Genomic DNA, 13778 nt, shown 5'->3' on the forward strand with positions numbered 1-13778 from the left:
GGATGCAGAGGCTGATGTACTATGTGCAATAGATTATGATGCCCTTGTATGTCACATGCAGGATATGCAGATTACCAAGGCTGATGTGATTGATGCACTTTTGTCAGTTGATAATGGTGTCACTCAGACTTGGATTGTAGAATCTAGTGTCTCTTTCCATGTAACTCCTTGCTTTGAGTGTTTTGCTATGTTCAATGCAGGCAGTTATGGAAAGGTATATCTTGGAAATAACCATGCTTGTAGCATTGATGGGATAGACATTGTACACTTGTCTTTGGATAATGGATAAGAGCTTGTGTTGAAAGATATCAGATATGTGCCTGGCATCAAAAAGAGTTTACTATCTGTTGGACAGCTTGACTTGCATGGTCGCACTACACTATGGTGGTGATTTGTGAAAATTGAAAAAGGGTTCCGTACTGATTGCAAAAGGAACCAAGAAGGGCACTTTGTATTGCCTGCACTGTAAAGCTTTGAATGGCAAGTTTCTTGCAGTTGCTGAGATTGGTTGTCATTTGGAGTTGTGGCACAAGAGATTAGGCCATATGAGCTAGAAAGGACTTGATGTCCTTACCTCTTTGAAGAGGGTTGATGGAAAAGGCTCTAAACTTGATTTTTGTAATAACTATCAGTTTGGAAAGCAAATGAAAAATTCATTTTACTTAGGTGTCTCCCGTAAGTCCAATGTCTAAGACATAGTGTATTTTGATGTATGTAGTATGCCTGTGAAATCGTTGGGTGATGCTGCATATTTTTTCTCTTTTATTGATGACTGTTCCAAGAAGATTTGGATTTATCTGTTGAAAAAGAAAAGTGAAGTATTTGTTGTTTGCAAAACTTTTCATGCATTTGTGACCATTCAGATAGATAGAAAGCTAAAATGCTTGAGAACTGATAATGGGGGTGAGTTCACATCTACCGAGTTTAAGTCTTTTTGTGACATGTATGGAATCAAGAGGGAGCTTACAGCTCCTTACAACCCTTCTTCAAATGGTGTGGTTGAAAGATACATTTCGACTTTATGCGAGAGAGTGCGGTGCATGCTGTCCACTGCTAATCTCCCTCATGAATTTTGGGGAGAGGCACTTAAAACAGCGGTTCACATCAGCAACCGCTCTCCAAAGAGGTCCTTAAATAATGGCATCCCTGAGGAGGTTTGGTATGGCAAATCGGCCTTATATGACTATTTATGGGTATTTGGTTGTGATGCTTTGGTGCATGTTAGAGATGAGGTAAGGAGTAAACTTGAACCGAAATCCACCAAAGGCATTTTCATGGGCTATGGCAATGAGGGTGAATTTGGCCGTAGAGTGTGGTTACCACAGTCCAGGAAAATTGTCGCAGCTGCCATAATGTTATGTTTAATGAGACAAAGTTGCTGAAAAGTACTTTAGCCTCTGATGAAGACATGAAAAATGTCAAATTTCAGAGTTTCTAGCCATATATTACTTCAAATGATGAGCCTTATGATGTTGTACTATAGGTTGAAACTGATGATCAGCTGGTTATTTTTGAGCTAGATGATGATGGACAGCAAATGGAAGCACAAGGAGGTCATGGATAGCAAGATAGACTTGCAGATTATGAAAATGAACGTGCTGTACAACATGAACAGCATGCTGAAAATGGCTTGTAGCAACTAGTAAATGTTGAAAATAACATGTCTCCAAATGTAGACCCGATTCTTGAGAATGTAGATCATTGGGTACGTAGGTCTACATGCTTAAGAAGGTAGCCAAATAGGTATGAACCCTGTTTGCACTATGTGATGCTTACAGATGAGAGTGAGCCTCTTACATATAAAGAGGCCAAGTCATGCAAATTCAGCAGTAAAGTGGGAGCTAGCTATGCACGAAGAGATTAAATCTCTGTATGCTAATGATACTTGGAATCTTGTGTCGTTGCCTAAACAAAGAAAGCTTTCTCCAAACAAATGGGTTTACAAAGTAAAGCCAGTTGATGGGAAACCCAAGTACAAGGCAAGATTGGTTGCCAAAGGGTATGCACATAAGGAAGGGATTGACTTTCAAGAGGTCTTCTCATGTGTTGTGAAGATGACCACTCTACGTGTGCTTTTTGCTCTCGTTGCTGTATTAGATTTAGAGCTGTACCAAATCGATGTGAAAATAGCTTTTCTGGATGGTGACATTGATGAGAAGATCTACATGAAATAGCCCAAGGGCTTTGTAGTTCCTGGGAAAGAACAATTGGTGTGTAAACTAAAATGCAGCTTGTACGGGCTGAAGAAAGCACCACGGCAGTGGTATAAAAAGTTTGACATATTTATGCTCTCTCATGGGTTTACACACAGCTATGCAGGTCATTGTTTGTATATGAAAAAGGATACAAATGGCAACCTCGTCATACTTGTTTTCTATGTGGATGATATGTTGCTAGCTGGGAAAAGAAAGACTAGCTTGGATGCTCTCAAAGATTAGCTGAAATCAGCTTTCTCCATGAAAGATTTGGGGAATGGAAAGCATATATTGGGCATGAGGATTCGTAGGGATAGAACGCAGAAATTGGTGTTCTTATCTCAAGAGAAATACATTGAAAAGGTACTCGACAGATTTAACATGGCTGAAGCTAGCCTCTTGGGGTGCCCTTACCACCATATCTTAAGCTTAGTGAAGCCAACAACCCAAAAGATGACATGGAAGCCAATGCTATGAAGGGAGTCCCTTATGCATCAGCTTGTGGCTCTCTTATGTATGCTACGGTCACTACTCGTCCAGACATTGCTCATGCAGTGGGAGTTGTCAGCAGGTTTATGCCAAATCCTGGCAAACCACATTGGGTGGCTGTCAAGTGTATTCTTAGATATCTAAAGGATACACAAAGAATGTGTATTTGCTATGGGCAGGGTGCACTTGGTGCGTAGGGTTATTGTGATGTAGACATGGCAGGTGACTTGGACACTCACAGGTCCACTGGCGGGTATGTCTTTATAGTTGTTGGCGGGGCCGTCTCTTGGTGCTCTAGATAACAGAACATCGTAGCACTGAGTACCACTGAAGCTAAATACATATCAACTACTTAAGCTTCTAAGAAAGCTATATGGTTGAGCAGACTTGCAGAGGATCTCGTCATGTTTATCAGTACTGCAGTGTTGGGATGTTATAGCCAGAGTGTTGTGTATTTGGCTAAGAATACCATATATCATTCACGCACAAAGCATATAGATGTGCGATATCACTTTATCAGACAGATTCTAGAAAATAGTCTAATCACATTGATCAAGATCAAATCATAGGACCACCTTGTAGATGTTCTTACTAAAAGTCTAAGCAAGGCTTAGCATGAGCATTGCATACGACTAATGAGAGTTGGTTAAAGGTTCATTTCCAACCTTAAAGTGGGAGGTTGTTGGGATGTTGGTTGTACCCACAATATGTTGGTGCACGCACAATGCAATGCAATGGTGCTACTTAGTGCCCTCCAAGGGGAATTGTTCACTTGCCCAAGCACCCTTTTATAATCATATCAGTCTGTCAGTGCGGATGAAGTTACAAATGCCCATAATACAATATAAAAGAATAAATGAATGAATGTCTAAAAAGTGTAAGCATCATCATTATCACTATCAAGAGTAGAAGCCACCCCCTCGCAAACTCGAAGGGAAAGCAAGAGAAAAGCATCGTCTTCTTGGCAATCAGAAGAAGTAGGGGAGGGTGTACCGAAGCCAATCCGGGGCAGTAGGTATTGAAGAACCGGCGAGTTGACCACTTTGGACCTGATATTTGCAAAATTATCGGATGAAAACACAAACTCTAGGTGAATAGCATCTAGCTCTCTTTCACATGCCGCGCCCATGGTGTGATGATCGGATTGCCCGCAAGGGCAATAGCACTTTGATTGTCATAATAGACAACAGTAGGAGAGTCAGAAGGAAAATGAAGTGCCGCCAATAAGCTCCTCAAGTAGATGGCCTCGGTAATGCCATCGAAGAGAGCCCTATACTTAGCCTCGGCCCGTGGAAGATGCCACCATCTCCTGCTTACGGTTGAACCAAGAAACGGGATCCATGCCCAAGGTAAAGAGGTAGGCGCAATGGGAATGTCTGGTGTTAGGATCTCCTACCCAATCAAAATTAGTGTATCCCTGCAAACATAAACTAGAACCATATGTCAGGCTATAAGAATAAGTACACGGTAAATAACGGAGCACACGAAGACATGCAATCCAATGTGACATCCTAGGTGCTATGAAACATTGATTGAGTATACTAACTGAGAAAGCTAAATCTGGCCTAGTGTGAATTAACCAAAGAAGTTCCCCTAGAATAGATCGATAGGTATGTGCATCAATGGATTGAGTGAGGGTATCCTTCAACAAGTGGACAGTAGGATCAAGAGACGTGGCCATTGACCATGTGTGATTCGAAGTATATTGTTTCACGAGTTGAAGTGCGTACTTCTGTTGTGACATAAAAATACAGTCCCTAGGTCGAACTACCTCTATCTCCAAGAAGTAAGATAATAAACCAAGGTTTGTCATCTTAAAGGTAGCACTAAGCTTGGCCTTAATTTTTGCTATGGCAGTAGAATCTGAGCCTGTGATGAGTAAGTCATCAACTTATAGCAAGATATAGTTGACCCCCTCTATAGTAGATCAAACATATAAGTTCGAGTCATAATGGGTAGAATGGTATCCGTGAGTCTATAAGAACTCGTCCATCCTATGAAACCAAGACCGCGGTGGTTGCTTTAGCCCATAAAGAGCTTTCAGATCAAAGGCCTAGGTTTCTCAAAGAGTGCCTGGCTTTGATACCATGTAAAGAAATACCGTAGCATAGAAACACAAATAGCAATCGTATGACAAAGCACAGATTGATAAAAGAACACAGTTAGGGTTAGGGTAACTTAGAGACAATGAACGTAGTGAATAAATGAAATGATATGACTATTGAATATACAATGCTTATGCAGCAAACACACTATGTAGTGAATGAATACTGAACCTCTAACTCCTGTATCTCAAGGATTAGGGTAGGGTAATGAGCTCTGGAGAGTGTGCCGTACTCCGAAGGGATCTCGAATCAAAGAGCAAGGCAGCCTCCGGATGTCGAACACCAACAAACGTAGTAGTAGATAGTTGGATTTGATGCAGACGGCAGTCTAGAGAGAGAAAGACTAAAAATTCAGGTTACAGGAGAGAGAAAACAGCAAACACAGGCAGTGGAGAGAAAATCTGCTCTGACAAGTTGAGGAGAGAAAATTTGCAGAGCAACAGCAGTCAAGAGAGGGAAAACTGTGGTGGTAGCAGCTGGGGCCTGCAAACACGGTAGTATGTTGATATGGCGGGCTGTACGACAATTGTGCAGGTGGTCAACAACATTCGCCTAGTTGGAAACAACAGCAAACGAAAGGTAGAGGGCTAGAAACAAGCGCTAGACTGTAGATGACAACAAGGGATAGCTGAGAGTGTGATGTCCTTCGCGAAAGGGCTGTAGGCAACAACTTGAAAACACGTGAAACCTGCAAAAACGAGATAAGAGTTGAATGGAGGGCAGCATACTTATTTATGGAAAGTTTGGGCGCTCCCAAGTGCGTTTGTGCGTATGGGACACAAATACTCTCTAGAAACACATTTCTTTTAAATAAACAAGGTTTCTTCATTAATTAAACATGTTTTGGGACTGTTTTAGTTAAGCTAATGCATTTTTAGCTGAACCCTTGTCACGGAGCCTACTCCTTTTTTCATTGATAGTCAGAGTGCTATTGCAGTGGCACGGAACCTAGTGTTTCATGCACACACGAAACACATTGAGATACATTATCGCTTTTTCAGAGAGAGGCTTCATGCCGGAGATATCAACCTTGTCTATTGTCCTACTGCCAATAATGTGGCAGACATCTTGACCAAAGCTCTTCCTCGTGACAAATTTGAAGCATTTCGCAATGCTTTAAATTTGATCTCCTTTGGTGGCGGGTGACCCTTGTATTTTGATCACTCTTCACTCCAGGGGGGTTTGTTGGGTTTCACTCATGCCTACGCTTACACAGGAGTGTCGGTGATCTCAGTAGGATATCGGGGCACTCTTTACTCTTGGTAGTATGTGAGGTTTTTTGCCCCACATTCATTCTCTTTATTTTATGTACGTATGTTACACATTTTCAGGCACTTATCGTGTTGCATACACTTCGTGTGTGAACACCCTCTTATAACCCTAAGGTTTAAGGATTGTACCTTGTACTTTCATCTTACACTTTCAATCTATTGCATTGGGTGTCATGCTTTCACTCTCCATACTGTCTACTCCACTCTCAACAGAGCTTACATCCACCCCAACTCTAAAAAATTTACAGATGGTTGCTTTGAGACTAGTACTTTTGCTGGCACTATGTGTAGAGAGTCATCCTTGTTTAGGTATTGCAAAAAAAATTCATAGAAAAGTATCTCTCATGGTAGCACGGTTATTCAAGTTTCTTGGTGGCATTCGTTTAACTCCATGAGGCCTATCAAGGTCTCCCAGCCCTTTCTCTTTTCTCATTTCATTGCCTCCTGGCAAGAGATGTTATGTTTTGTGGTTTGAAGCCCTCTTGATCTTCGTAAGAAGGAGAATTCGCTGCAAGGAGAAGTGCTGGCTACCTGCAGGTTGTTGGTTTGGCCTGATAAATATTTATAGTGAGATAAGTTTAATTGGATGGCTCGTTTGGGGCTGCAGACAATCCTTGATGGTGTCATTCCTGGGCAGCCGTGCCTTTATTCTTTCCAGCATATTCGTCAGTATTTTTGGATGCCTTGAGACTATCATGACATTTGGTTGTCCATACAGGACAAGCTTCTTAGGTTTTCTCCTTTGCTTGCTTTATAGCCATCGTCTCCCTAGCAAGATTGGATGTTTGTGCTTCTTGATGATTTTGACAAATGGTCAGCTAATGAGATCTATCATCAGATGGTCGAGGCCAAGAGATGGGCCACTGGAAATGCTAATAAATTGTGGCATATTCGAGATAGCAAAAAGAAGTGGTAAGAAAGGTTCCTCCAACTCTGGAAGTCTAAGGTTCCTTATCAGAGTAAAGTATTCATGTGGAGGTTGCTTATTGGGGGTCTTCCAAGAGGGGATGTGTTGCGTGCTCACAAGATCTCCCATGGTCGTTGTGTTTTGCACTACATGTGATGAGACATTGCTTCATCTCTTTGTCTCTTGCCCTGTTGCTCAACAGATTGGAGTTTTGTTTCCTGAGTGTGGTCCTTAGCGACGCAACAGCAGATATTAGCTCGTTCATGGATTATGGGAAGGATGACTTATATGTTTGCTTTGCAATCAGATTATTTGTGCCTCTTCCATTTCCTTAGATGGACAGCTCTATGGCATATTTGGTGTACTCTGAATGCCTTTATTTTTGATTCGGCATCGGGCATTTATGGTCATGTAGCCCGTGTTTGTGGTTTAGTGTAATGGAAGATCTCCTCTATGGTTTTAGTTGATCTGGTTCTTCGTGTCATTGCTGCTCCCTGGCTGGATATTGTTTGCTCCACAGTTGTCCTTGTTGTGTGATATTTGTGTGTTAAGTCTTGATAGCCTTTAATTTGTGTCTGTTCTATTTTTCCTAGCTAACCTGATCGTCTAATGTAAATATTATTGCTTAATTCAATTATCTTCACGAAAAGAGAGAGAGAGAGAGAGAGAGAGAGAGAGAGAGAGAGAGAGAGAGAGAGAGAGAGAGAGAGAGAGAGAGAGATTTACGAAAAAAGAGAGAGAGAGAGAGAGAGAGAGAGTGTGTGCATGTGCATGTGCGTAGTTCAACCTGCTTTTTAGGGTTTCATTTTTGCAACAGGCACAGTCCAAGGCAAAATCATTAAGGGGCAGAGGGCAGCAATCTTGGAGACATATCTTCAGCCCACCCTTTTGTCACCATGTCTAAGGTTAACATAGGTTTCATTGATCAGGTTGTTGAAGCCTTAGGGCCGGATTCAAAAGTAGAAGATGAGATGGTTCCATGTATTGAGGAGATGGTTCCATGCTCTAATACGCAGCTTATTGTGAAACATAGCAAACATGATGAAGATGCTTCCATGATGATAGTTAAGGATTCTATCCCTCGAGAGCCTTTGTTGCAATCATATCCGCAGGTTGCTAATCAGTTTGACAATGTCCCAAACTTCCATTGGAAACATTTGCTAGAATTTGCTAACTCTTTGCTGGGTGCATATGTTTAACATAATCATAGCAATCCTCCAAATTGTGATGAAGAAAACTTTATGGATGCTAGACTTCCACTTTAAGGTGTGATTGTGTTTAAGAGATTTTTGTGGGCCCCAAAGGCTTCTATGAGGTTGAGCTTACATCAATCATGAATCAAGATGACCTTTTGGACAGGTTGTTTCTTTTCCTTGATATACAGTCGGTGCATGTGGTGCCATGGAGGCCCATGGTTGATTTCTAGCGCTTGCTTAAATAAGAATGTCTAGTGTGGGTTGAGGTGGAAAGCTATCGTCCACTTTATTGGCATGTGCTAAAGGATTGAATGGCAGCCATTGGTACAATTTTGGTGCCTCCAAGTATGAGGGCATGCAACAAGAATCTATTGTGCATGTTAAGGGATGCCACAAGAAAAGGCCCAATTGATTGCATCTTAATTAATTATGTTTTAGACTTAAATGGGACACCTTTGCTGGCCATTGCTTTTCTCATGGCAAGCTTGGTCACTTCATGGCCAAGTGTCTAGAAACAAAAGGTGCTATTGCTTCTCATAATATTAATATTGATACGATGGTTGATGCTTCGGTCACTGGGGATGGGAGTCTGGAAAAAGATTTGGTCTAGGATAAGCAACATGTGCTATCTTTAGATTTTGATGATTTTGGATGGGTTGATGATCAGCATAGAAACAGCAAGAAGGTTGAAATTCAGCAGGTCATGGGTCCATTGTCAGGCGCAGAGGATTCTTTTTGTTCATACATATGTAGAATGGATAAATCTTCTGATTTGCTACATGTGCTTGTCATGGACCCTTAGTTCGAAGGAGCCCACAAATTTGTGAACCAATGTTGAATGTTCTTGGGATCTTCCTAGGGACACGCTGGCATGCTTTGCTTTTGATCGTAAAGGCAAGGTGATTACCCTGTGGGATTGTAGTTTTCTCGCATTTGGCCCTGATGAATGGAATTAATCTTTTTTCTTCAAAGTTTGGTTCTCCAAGGCAGAATGCTTTCACAGTTTTGGTAGATTTATTGGATGATGGGATTTTTGATTCATTGGTACTGAAAGTTCAAGTGAGGCATGAACAATGTCGTCCTTTATTTGTTTGGTTTGAGATGTGCGGATTACTACTTGGAGTGTTCATGGGATTTGTTCCCATGGTAAGCAACATGACGTGATGTATTTTGTATGAGAATAGTTGGGATGTGTTGTGTGCTGTTGAGTACAAAAGCCATGATGATGCTAGTTGTATTTTGGATTGACATGGCTTTTGTCTTTTTTATGCTGGGAGCAAGGCAATTAACTACTTGGGTGTCCTAATGGTGGTGCATGAGAAATTCTAGCTAGTGCTCATTAAGAATGATGTCCACAGATGCTTTCTAGTGGTTCAAATTGTTTTTGAAAGGCACGTTTTATGGTTGGTTGGCCTTTATGCGCTTAATGACTCATTGCATCGCCATGCCTTGTGGAATCCCCTTCATGATTCTTTGTCTCGAGGTAGGTTGGGTTTGCTTATGGGTGATTTTAACATGTGCTTTGACTCTTTGTAATGTACTTCATAGCACTTTCTAATTGATACCCTGGAAAGCCGGGTTGGAATGCTTTTGTGATGGAGGTTCTCAAACAGGATCTTTGGTCATGGATTTCTCCATTGGCTTTGGGGCTTAAATTTCCCTCAGCCCAATACTTGGCCATGTGGTCCAGATAGGACCGTATCTATGCTATGCATGATGATTCCTTTGTACCCAAAAGTTTGGAAATGCAAGTGTTGTAGCGATATGTCTTATCAAATCATTTTCTTGGAGAGGTGTATGAAGGGGTATTCCGGATCATATTGAAAAAGGAGAGCCGAGGATGAGGCCACAACATCCACTTGTCCAACTCCTAGAGTGAAATTGATCTCCTCCTCATTGGGGCTGATGTGTGGAGGATCAAGGTGTTGGTTTTCCCAAGATTAACCATCAATTTGTGCTTTGTGCAAAAGTCATGAAGGACGTGGAGATGCTGTTGTAGACCTTGCGATTCAGAGACCAGAACAATATTGTGAGCGTGAAGCATAATGGAGACAAGTATACCTGCTATCTCTACACCATTCTTGCCATCTTGTGTGATTAGATCTTCTATCATGTTGATGTGGAGACCAAAGAGTATGGGGGAGGGAGAGCAACCCTACTTCACTCCAATTGTGTCAGACACCATGTCTAAAAGTCCTCTTGGGCATGTCACTCGGCCTATCATCCTCTCATATAGTGCATAGATACCCCAAATCATGTTTGATGGGATCCTAGTGTTTGCGGTCTTTGTAATAGTCTATCTCATGGAAGTGTATCAAAGGCTTTTATCCACAAAGCAGCAATAAAGCCTCTTCTTTCTCATTTTTTCCTGCTCAATCATGCTCGTTAAGGTGAAGATGTGGTCGAGTGTAGAGAATCCTTGTTGGAAACTAGACTGTCGTATTGCTCACAATCTCCATCTCTTTACATATGCACTATGTTTTGCCTTTAGCATTTCTCCATATATCTTTGTCAATGTGTGGCCCACCATGATGGTTCTTTAGTTACCATGATCTGGGGGGTCTCTAGACTTGTGGATGGGCACAATAGTATGCATAGTCCACTCCTTTGGGGAGCCCTCTACTAGAGCTCTATTGAACATAATGGCTAGGAGAAGAGCTTGAAAGGTAGAGCTCGAGTGAATGCACAAAAGCGGAAGGGAGCTACAAGCTATGGAGGATAGAGCTAGAGAGCAAGAAAGAGAAACTCAAGATGTGGGAACTCCAATAGTCACAATGTGTGACTAACCTCCCCTTATTCAATAGTCACTAAAAGCATAAAGAATAAAGTGACAGTAATGGACGCCCGCCACTTGCAGTTTACAGGTGTGCGGTCATGGTGTGTGAAGTAAATACATGGTGGCGTAGGCACATGCGTCTTTACTCCTAATAACCTCCCTCTTAAAGGCGAACGTGGCTCTAGTAAGGAGAGAACAAGAAAAAGTGATTAAGTATAATTGTACATAAATTACAAGAGGATGAGGAATAGACGTCATCTCATCCTATGCTCATCATCTTCATAAGGAAGACAAAACGTTCTACTGAGAGACTTTTGGTGAGCAGATTTGCAAGATTCTCATCAATAAAAATCTTGACAAGCTCGATCGACTTGACCTCTACCATCTCCTGGATGAAGTGATAGCACACCTCAATGTGTTTTTTATGCTTGGAAGACTGGATTCTTGGCCAACTGAATAGCACTTACAGAATGTGAATGCAGTGTAGGAGTAATAGTTATACGAAGGCCTGTCACTAGACAGTCTAACCATAGGGCTTCCTTGGAGGCCTTTGTGGTCGCAACATACTCTACCTTAGTAGTAGTTAAGGCAGTGCATTTCTGCACTTTTGGACATCTAAGAAACAACATCTTTAGCAAAAGTGAAGACGTATTCAAAGATGGACTTCCTACTATCTGCATGTCTTACATAGTCAGAGTTAGTGTAACACATGAATGTAGTATCTTGACCACCATAGCAAATGCTTATATTTGTAGTGCCTTTCATATTCTATGCCTCATGAGTCATGATATCCTTCATGACATCCCAATGTCGCCAACCAAGTGTAGCCATATAGCGTGCCACAACTCCCATTGCAAATGCTATGTTTGGACGAGTGGCTATCATGGCATATATCAAATTTCCCATGGTAGATGTATAAGGGGTCTTGGCCATCTTGATCTTTTGCTTATTTGACTTGGATTAATCCATCTAACAGACCTTCACATGAGAAGATAAAGGACAGCCAATAGGTTTAACATTTTGTATATGAATGTGCTCAATGACTTTCTGTATGTATTCCTTTTGTGACAAGTAAAGGAGTCCATTAGAGTGATCACGCGTGCAATGCGCATCCCAAGAATATGCGAGACTTGCCCCATATTCTTCGTCTCAAAGCTTTTCTTGAGTTGAGTCTTTAAAGCATGCAGGTCATCATGAGTTCTCCGAGCAATTTATATATAATCCATATGAACTACCAAGATAATAAGATTGCCATCACAAGTCTTCTTTGTGTAGAGACACAAATCCAAATCATTGCGGGAGTAAGACTTCAATTGCATAAATGTATCAAACTTATGATACCATTTCTTAGGTGCCTGCTTAAGACCATAAAGGCTCTTTCTCAACTTGCATTTTAGGTGTTTCTTATCCTTCTCTTGAAAGCCCTTAGGTTACTACTTATAAATATCATCATGCAAGTCCCAATGTCATTAAGCTTTTCATTAAATAATAGTGCTATTCATGCGAAAGTCCATGAGTTGTTTCAACCAGTATATTTGTGAAGCAAGACTTTGCTCATCATAAAGATTGCATATATTTTTTTATATTTACCAAGCATTATCTTTTGGTGCCACAACATTGAAATAAACTTGTTTTGACAATTATTATAGAAGAGTGGATTTACATAGCTCATCCAACTCATCCCAAGTATCCTGAACAATGATTTCAGGCTTTACACTCTTTGTTTTCAAAGGGCTAACTTGTGTCTTCCAATAGGTGAGATTAGTGTCATTAAGCTTTTCAATATTGAAAATAGCACTATCATTTGAAGAATGGGCCATAATGATATGACTCCAATGCAATATCCAAGAGAATGAGCTGCTGCAAGTGACTGCAAATCAACCCCAAAGTTCAGCCAAAACAAGAGCAAAACAAGAGTGAATACCAAAGTATAAAGTTGTACACCAACTGCAAGCAATAGAATGCCAAAGTACAATATATGGTCTCCAAGACGATGCTGAAAATTGTAATTACAACAATGCTAAAATAGAGACAGTAGTATATGTCGATCCAACTGTGAGCAAGTAGCCAAGAAAGTGAGCTCCCATTGCTAGGGATATTTGAGTAGAAACTTGGATACAAAGAATGTAACTTGTAGTGACTAAGCATAGACCAGTGGTACCAAAGACTATCATGAACTCAGAGTGTCAGTAAACCATACATGTCGTAAGCATATGCATCACTAACAAACTGCTAATAGAGGTAAGTGCTGGTGTCCAAATCATACTGAATGAAATCAGCCCACAAGTAGAGGTAATTGCATCCAATAGCATACAAGAGAGCATATACATGACCAAGAGTCCCATTGTCTCAAAGAACCAAGCTCAATTGCATAAAGAATCCAAGGTTCTAATGCTAATAGCAAGTAGCTCTCGATGAAGCAAATCTGAATGCCAAATAAGCAATGCGAAAGCAACTGAAGTAAAAAGCTAAATAACATCTGATGTAAGTGGCACACCTGAATAACATCAAGTCTCAATAGGCATAAAGTTACTGTTAATAGCTTGCTGCCCAAACTGTTATTACAGCAATGAAAATCTGCAAAACTGAGTTAATCAAGCTCTAACCAATTCAAATAGTATCCCAAAGCATAATCATAACATTGTGGTATTAAAATAGCATTAGTGAGGCATTAAACATGCATAATGGAGCTCATTGTTTGCTGTCCAAACTAGAACTGTTCTATTCTGTGTGAAACAGAGAACTGAAAACTGCATAGAATCAACTCTGTGAGTGCTCAGATCTGTAGCTCTCCTTGCGCTCTTCATTTCTAGCTATAGAGCACCCGAATCTGATATCG

General features: G+C 40.9%; 1 protein-coding gene across 2 annotated transcripts in view; it reads left to right on the plus strand.

The window, feature by feature from the left end:
* LOC148035705 (mediator of RNA polymerase II transcription subunit) overlaps positions 1-13778 on the plus strand; it is a 192920-nt gene that overhangs the window by 152165 nt on the left and 26977 nt on the right. The window lies entirely within an intron of this gene.

This window comes from Lygodium microphyllum, chromosome 5 (assembly GCF_053477565.2).
Source record: "Lygodium microphyllum isolate KBCC chromosome 5, Lygodium_microphyllum_v1.1.10, whole genome shotgun sequence".
Lineage (NCBI taxonomy): Eukaryota > Viridiplantae > Streptophyta > Polypodiopsida > Schizaeales > Lygodiaceae > Lygodium > Lygodium microphyllum.